This window comes from Somniosus microcephalus, chromosome 4 (genome assembly GCF_052327205.1).
Source record: "Somniosus microcephalus isolate GS21.2 chromosome 4, FLI_Smic_1.0, whole genome shotgun sequence".
Taxonomy (NCBI): domain Eukaryota; kingdom Metazoa; phylum Chordata; class Chondrichthyes; order Squaliformes; family Somniosidae; genus Somniosus; species Somniosus microcephalus.
The window spans coordinates 45074508-45081526 of NC_140990.1; positions in this window are offsets into that span (position 1 = coordinate 45074508).

Here is a 7019-nt window from a genome sequence, read left to right on the forward strand (position 1 = left end):
TTTGAATACCTGACCACTCAATTTTAAAAGGGCCCGTCAGTGATATACAGACTCAACCAATCACACAGCTTGGTGTCAGATTGAATTATTCCTCTCTCCAGTCTGTAACCGATGAAACTTGTAACGCTGAGGCTGAAATTCCACATCCGTGCACTGGGGGAGCAGGTAGTGCTGGGCACAGAGGGAGCAGCAAACCGGGTACAGAGTGGGCACGCTGGGTTTGCCCTTACCCGGCTTTTACCGTGAGCATATGCTGGGGCCCAAGCTCATTGCCAACACATGGATTCCAACCCTGGGACTACATGGGGATTCTAACACTGGGACTGTACATGGGGATTCTAACCCTGGGACTGTACAGGGGGATTCTAACCCTGGGACTGTACATAGGGATTCTAACCCTGGGACTGTACATAGGGATTCTAACCCTGGGACTGTATATGGGGATTCTAACCCTGGGACTGTACATGGGGATTCTAACCCTGGGACTGTACATGGGGATTCTAACCCTGGGACTGTACATGGGGATTCTAACCCTGGGACTGTACATGGGGATTCTAACCCTGGGACTGTACATAGGGATTCTAACCCTGGGACTGTACATGGGGATTCTAACCCTGGGACTGTACATAGGGATTCTGACTCTGGGACTGTACATGGGAATTCTAACCCTGGGGCTGTACATGGGGATTCTAACCCTGGGACTGTACATGGGGATTCTAAACATGGGTCTGTACATGGGGATTCTAACCCTGGGACTGTACATGGGGATTCTAACCCTGGCACTGTACATGGGGATTCTAACCCTGGGAATGAACATGGGGTTTCTAACCCTGGGACTGTACATGGGGATTCTAACCCTGGGACTGTACATGGGGATTCTAACCCTGGGACTGTACATGGGGATTCTAACCCTGGGAATGAACATGGGGTTTCTAACCCTGGGACTGTACATGGGGATTCTAACCCTGGGACTGTACATGGGGATTCTAACCCTGGGACTGTACATGGGGATTCTAACCCTGGGACTGTACATGGGGATTCTAACCCTGAGACTGTACATGGGGATTGTAACCCTGGGACTGTACATGGGGATTCTAACCCTGGGACAGTACATGGGGATTCTAACCCTGGGACTTTACATGGGGATTCTAACCCTTTGACTGTACATGGGCATTCCAGCCCTGACACTGTACATGGGGATTCTTTCCCTGGGACTGTACATGGGGATTCTAACCCTGGGACTGTACATGGGGATTCTAACCCTGGGACTGTACATGAGGAGTCTAACCCTGGGACTGTACATGGGGATTCTAACCCTGGGACTGTACATGGGGATTCTAACCCTGGGACTGTACATGGGGATTCCAACCCTGGGACTGTATATGGGGATTCTAACCCTGGGACTGTAAAAGGGGATTCTAACCCTGGGACTGTAAAAGGGGATTCTAACCCTGGGACTGTACATGGGGATTCTAACCCTGGGACTACATGGGGATTCTAAGCCTGGGACTGTACATGGGGATTCTAACCCTGGGACTGTACATGTGGGCCCTGAATTTAGTGTTGCAGTGCAAATAGTCCCATCATAAATCGGACCTGGGTTTGGTGTCATAGTGTAAATGGCCCCTGGGTTTGGTGTCATAATGTCAATGGTCCCTGGATTTGGTGTCAGAGTGTAAGTGGTCACAGGATTTAGTGTCTCAGTGTAAATGTTTCCTCAATTAGGTGTCATTGTATAAGTGGTCTCCAGATTTGGTGTCACAGTGCAAATGGTCCATTGATTGCATGTCACACTGTAAGTGGTCCCAGGATGTTTATGTCACAGTGTTATTGATCCCTGGATTTGGTGTCACAATGTAACTAGTCCCTGGATTTGGTGTCTCTGTGTAAGTGGACCCTGGGTTTGATGTCACACTGTAAGTGGTCCCTGGATTTGGTATTACGATATAAGGGGTCCCTTAATTTGGTGCCACATTATAAGTGGTCCCTAGATTTGATATCGGCAACAGCTTCCATTTATATCACACATTTAATGAAGTAAAATGTCCCAAGGCGCTCAACAAGAGCAATATAAAAAAACATGTTTGACACTGAAGGGGATAGCAGGAAAAATTACCAAAAGCTTCATCAAAGAGGTAGCTTTCAAGGAGCATCTTAAAAGGGGAGAGGCGGAGCGTTTTAGGGAGGGAATTCCAGCGCTTAAGGCCTAGTTCTCTTTCACACATACCTGCCAACCCCCCTCACCCCAACTCTCCAACCCCCCTCACCCCAACTCTCCAACCCCCCTCATCCCAACTCTCCAACCCCCCCTCACCCCAACTCTCCAACCCCCTCACCCCCAACTCTCCAACCCCCCTCACCACAACTCTCCAAACCCCCTCACCCCAACTCTCCAACCCCCCTCACCCCAACTCCTCTTTCACCCCTACTCTCCAACCCCCCTCACCCCAACTCCGCTTTCACCCCAACTCTCCAACCCCCATCACCCCAACTCCCCTTTCACCCCTACTCTCCAACCCCCCTCACCCTAACTCCTCTTTCACCCCTATTCACCAAGCCCCCTCACCCCAACTCCCCTTTCACCCCTAATCTCCAACCTACTCACCCAAACTCCTCTTTCACCCCTTCTCTCCAACCTACTCACCCGAACTCCTCTTTCACCCCTACTCTCCAACCCCCCTCACCCCCAACTCCTCTTTCGCCCCTACTCTCCACCCCCCCTCACCACAACTCCTCTTTCACCCCTACTCTCCAACCCCCCTTACCCCAACTCCTCTTTCACCCCTACTCTCCAACTCCACTCACCCCAACTCCTCTTTCACCCCCACTCTCCAACCCCCCTCACCCCAACTCCTCTTTCACCCCTACTCTCCAACCCCCCTCACCCCAACTCCTCTTAACCCCTACTCTCCAACCCCCCTCACCCCCAACTCCTCTTTCACCCCTACTCTCCACCCCCCTCACCCCAACTCCTCTTTCACCCCTACTCTCCAACCCCCCTCACCCCAACTCCTCTTTCACCCCTACTCTCCATCCCCCTCACCCCAACTCATCTTTCACCCCTACTCTCCAACCCCCCCTCACCCCAACTACTCTTTCACCCCTACTCTCCAAACCCCTCACCCCAACTCCTCTTTCACCCCTACTCTCCAACACCCTCACCCCAACTCCTCTTTCACTCCTACTCTCCACCCCTCCGATGCCAACTCCTCTTTCACCACACTCTCCAACCCCCCTCACCCCAACTCCTCTTTCACCCCTACTCTCCAACCCCCCTCACCCCCAACTCCTCTTTCACCCCACTCTCCAACCCCCCTCACCCCAACTGCTCTATCACCCCTACTCTCCAACCCCCTCACCCCAACTCCTCTTTCACCCCTACTCTCCAACCCCCCTCGCCCCAACTCCTCTTTCACCCCTACTTTCCAACCCCCTGACCCCAACTCCTCTTTCACCCACTCTCCAACCCCCCTCACCCCAACTGCTCTATCACCCCTACTCTCCAACCCCCTCACCCCAACTCCTCTTTCACCCCTACTCTCCAACCCCCCTCACCCCAACTCCGCTTTCACCCCTACTCTCCAACCCCCCTCACCCCAACTCCGCTTCACCCCTACTCTCCAACCCCCCTCACCCTAACTCCTCTTTCACCCCTATTCACCAAGCCCCCTCACCCCAACTCCTTTCACCCCTACTCTCCAACCCCCCTCACCCCAACTCCTCTTTCACCCCTACTCTCCAACACCCTCACCCCAACTCCTCTTTCACCCCTACGCTCCAAACCCCCTCACCCCAACTCCTCTTTCAACACTACTCTCAAAACCACCCCTCACCCCAACTCCTCTTCACCCCTACTCTCCAACCCCCCTCACCCCAACTCCTCTTTCACCCCTACTCTCCAACCCCCTCACGCCAACTCCTCTTTCACCCCTACTCTCCAACACCCTCACCCCAACTCCTCTTTCACCCCTACACTCCAACACCCTCACCCCAACTCCTCTTTCACCCCTACTCTCCAAACCCCTCACCCCAACTCCTCTTTCACCCCTACTCTCCAACCCCCTCACGCCAACTCCTCTTTCACCCCTACACTCCAACACCCTCACCCCAACTCCTCTTTCACCCCTACTCTCAAAACCCACCCGCCCCAACTCCTCTTTTACCCCTACTCTCCAATCCCCTCACCCCAACTCCTTTTCACCCCTACACTCCAACCCCCTCACCCCAGCTCCTCTTTCACCCCTACTCTCCAATCCCCTCACCCCAACTCCTTTTCACCCCTACACTCCAACCCCCTCACCCCAACTTCTCTTTCACCCCTACTCCAACACCCCTCACACCAACTCCTTTTCACCCCTACTCTCCAACACCCTCACCCCAACTCCTCTTTCACTCCTATTCTCCAACCCCCTGATCCCAACCCCTCTTTCACCCCTACACTCCAACCCCCCTCACCCCAACTCCTCTTTCACCTCTACTCTCCAACCCCCCTCACCCCAACTCCAATTTAACCTCTACTCTCCAACCCCCTCACCCCAACTCCTCTTTCACCACTACTCTCCAAACCCCCTTACCCCAACTCCTCTTTCACCCCTACACTCCAACCCCCTCACCCCAACTCCCCTTTCACCCCTACGCTCCAACCCCCTCACCCCAACTCCTCTTTCACCACTACTCTCCAACCCCCTCAACCCAACTCCTCTTCACCCCTACTCTCCAACCCCCCTCACCCCAACTCCTTTCACCCCACTCTCCAACCCTCCTCACCCCAACTCCTCTTTCACCCCTACTCTCCAACACACCCACCCCAACTCCTCTTTCACCCCTACTCTCCAACACACCCACCCCAACTCCTCTTTCACCCCTACTCTCCAACTCCACTCACCCCAACTCCTCTTCACCCCCACTCTCCAACCCCCCTCACCCCAACTCCTCTTTCACCCCTACTCTCCAACCCCCCTCACCCCAACTCCTCTTAACCCCTACTCTCCAACCCCCCTCACCCCAACTCCTCTTTCACCCCTACTCTCCACCCCCCTCACCCCAACTCCTCTTTCACCCCTACTCTCCAACCCCCCTCACCCCAACTCATCTTTCACCCCTACTCTCCAACCCCCCTCACCCCAACTCCTCTTTCACCCCTACTCTCCAACACCCTCACCCCAACTCCTCTTTCACTCCTACTCTCCACCCCTCCGATGCCAACTCCTCTTTCACCACACTCTCCAACCCCCCTCACCCCAACTCCTCTTTCACCCCTACTCTCCAACCCCCTCACCCCAACTCCTCTTTCACCCCACTCTCCAACCCCCCTCACCCCAACTGCTCTATCACCCCTACTCTCCAACCCCCTCACCCCAACTCCTCTTTCACCCCTACTCTCCAACCCCCCTCACCCCAACTCCTCTTTCACCCCTACTTTCCAACCCCCTGACCCCAACTCCTCTTTCACCCACTCTCCAACCCCCCTCACCCCAACTGCTCTATCACCCCTACTCTCCAACCCCCTCACCCCAACTCCTCTTTCATCCCTACTCTCCAACCCCCCTCACCCCAACTCCGCCTTCACCCCTACTCTCCAACCCCCCTCACCCCAACTCCGCTTTCACCCCTACTCTCCAACCCCCCTCACCCTAACTCCTCTTTCACCCCTATTCACCAAGCCCCCTCACCCCAACTCCTTTCACCCCTACTCTCCAACCCCCCTCACCCCAACTCCTCTTTCACCCCTACTCTCCAACACCCTCACCCCAACTCCTCTTTCACCCCTACGCTCCAAACCCCCTCACCCCAACTCCTCTTTCAACCCTACTCTCAAAACCCCCTCACCCCAACTCCTCTTTCACCCCTACTCTCCAACCCCCCTCATCCCAACTCCTCTTTCACCCCTACTCTCCAACCCCCTCACGCCAACTCCTCTTTCACCCCTACTCTCCAACACCCTCACCCCAACTCCTCTTTCACCCCTACACTCCAACACCCTCACCCCAACTCCTCTTTCACCCCTACTCTCCAACCCCCCTCACCCCAACTCCTCTTTCACCCCTACTCTCCAACCCCCTCACGCCAACTCCTCTTTCACCCCTACACTCCAACACCCTCACCCCAAATCCTCTTTCACCCCTACTCTCAAAACCCACCCGCCCCAACTCCTCTTTCACCCCTACTCTCCAATCCACTCACCCCAACTCCTTTTCACCCCTACACTCCAACCCCCTCACCCCAGCTCCTCTTTCACCCCTACTCTCCAATCCCCTCACCCCAACTCCTTTTCACCCCTACACTCCAACCCCCTCACCCCAACTCCTCTTTCACCCCTACTCTCCAACACCCCTCACCCCAACTCCTTTTTCACCCCTACTCTCCAACACCCTCACCCCAACTCCTCTTTCACTCCTATTCTCCAACCCCCTGATCCCAACCCCTCTTTCACCCCTACTCTCCAACCCCCCTCACCCCAACTCCTCTTTCACCTCTACTCTCCAACCCCCCTCACCCCAACTTCAATTTAACCCCTACTCTCCAACCCCCTCACGCCAACTCCTCTTTCACCCCTACTCTCCAAACCCCCTTACCCCAACTCCTCTTTCACCCCTACTCTCCAACCCCCTCACCCCAACTCCCCTTTCACCCCTACGCTGCAACCCCCTCACCCCAACTCCTCTTTCACCACTACTCTCCAACCCCCTCAACCCAACTCCTCTTTCACCCCTACTCTCCAACCCCCCTCACCCCAACTCCTTTCACCCCACTCTCCAACCCTCCTCACCCCAACTCCTCTTTCACCCCTACTCTCCAACACACCCACCCCAACTCCTCTTTCACCCCTACTCTCCAACACACCCACCCCAACTCCTCTTTCACCCCTACTCTCCAACACACCCACCCCAACTCCTCTTTCACCCCAACTCTCCAACCCCCTCACCCCAACTCCTCTTGCACCCCTACTCTCCAAACCCCTCACCCCTACTTTCCAAACCCCTCAGCCCAACTCCTCTTTCACCCCTACTCTCCAACCC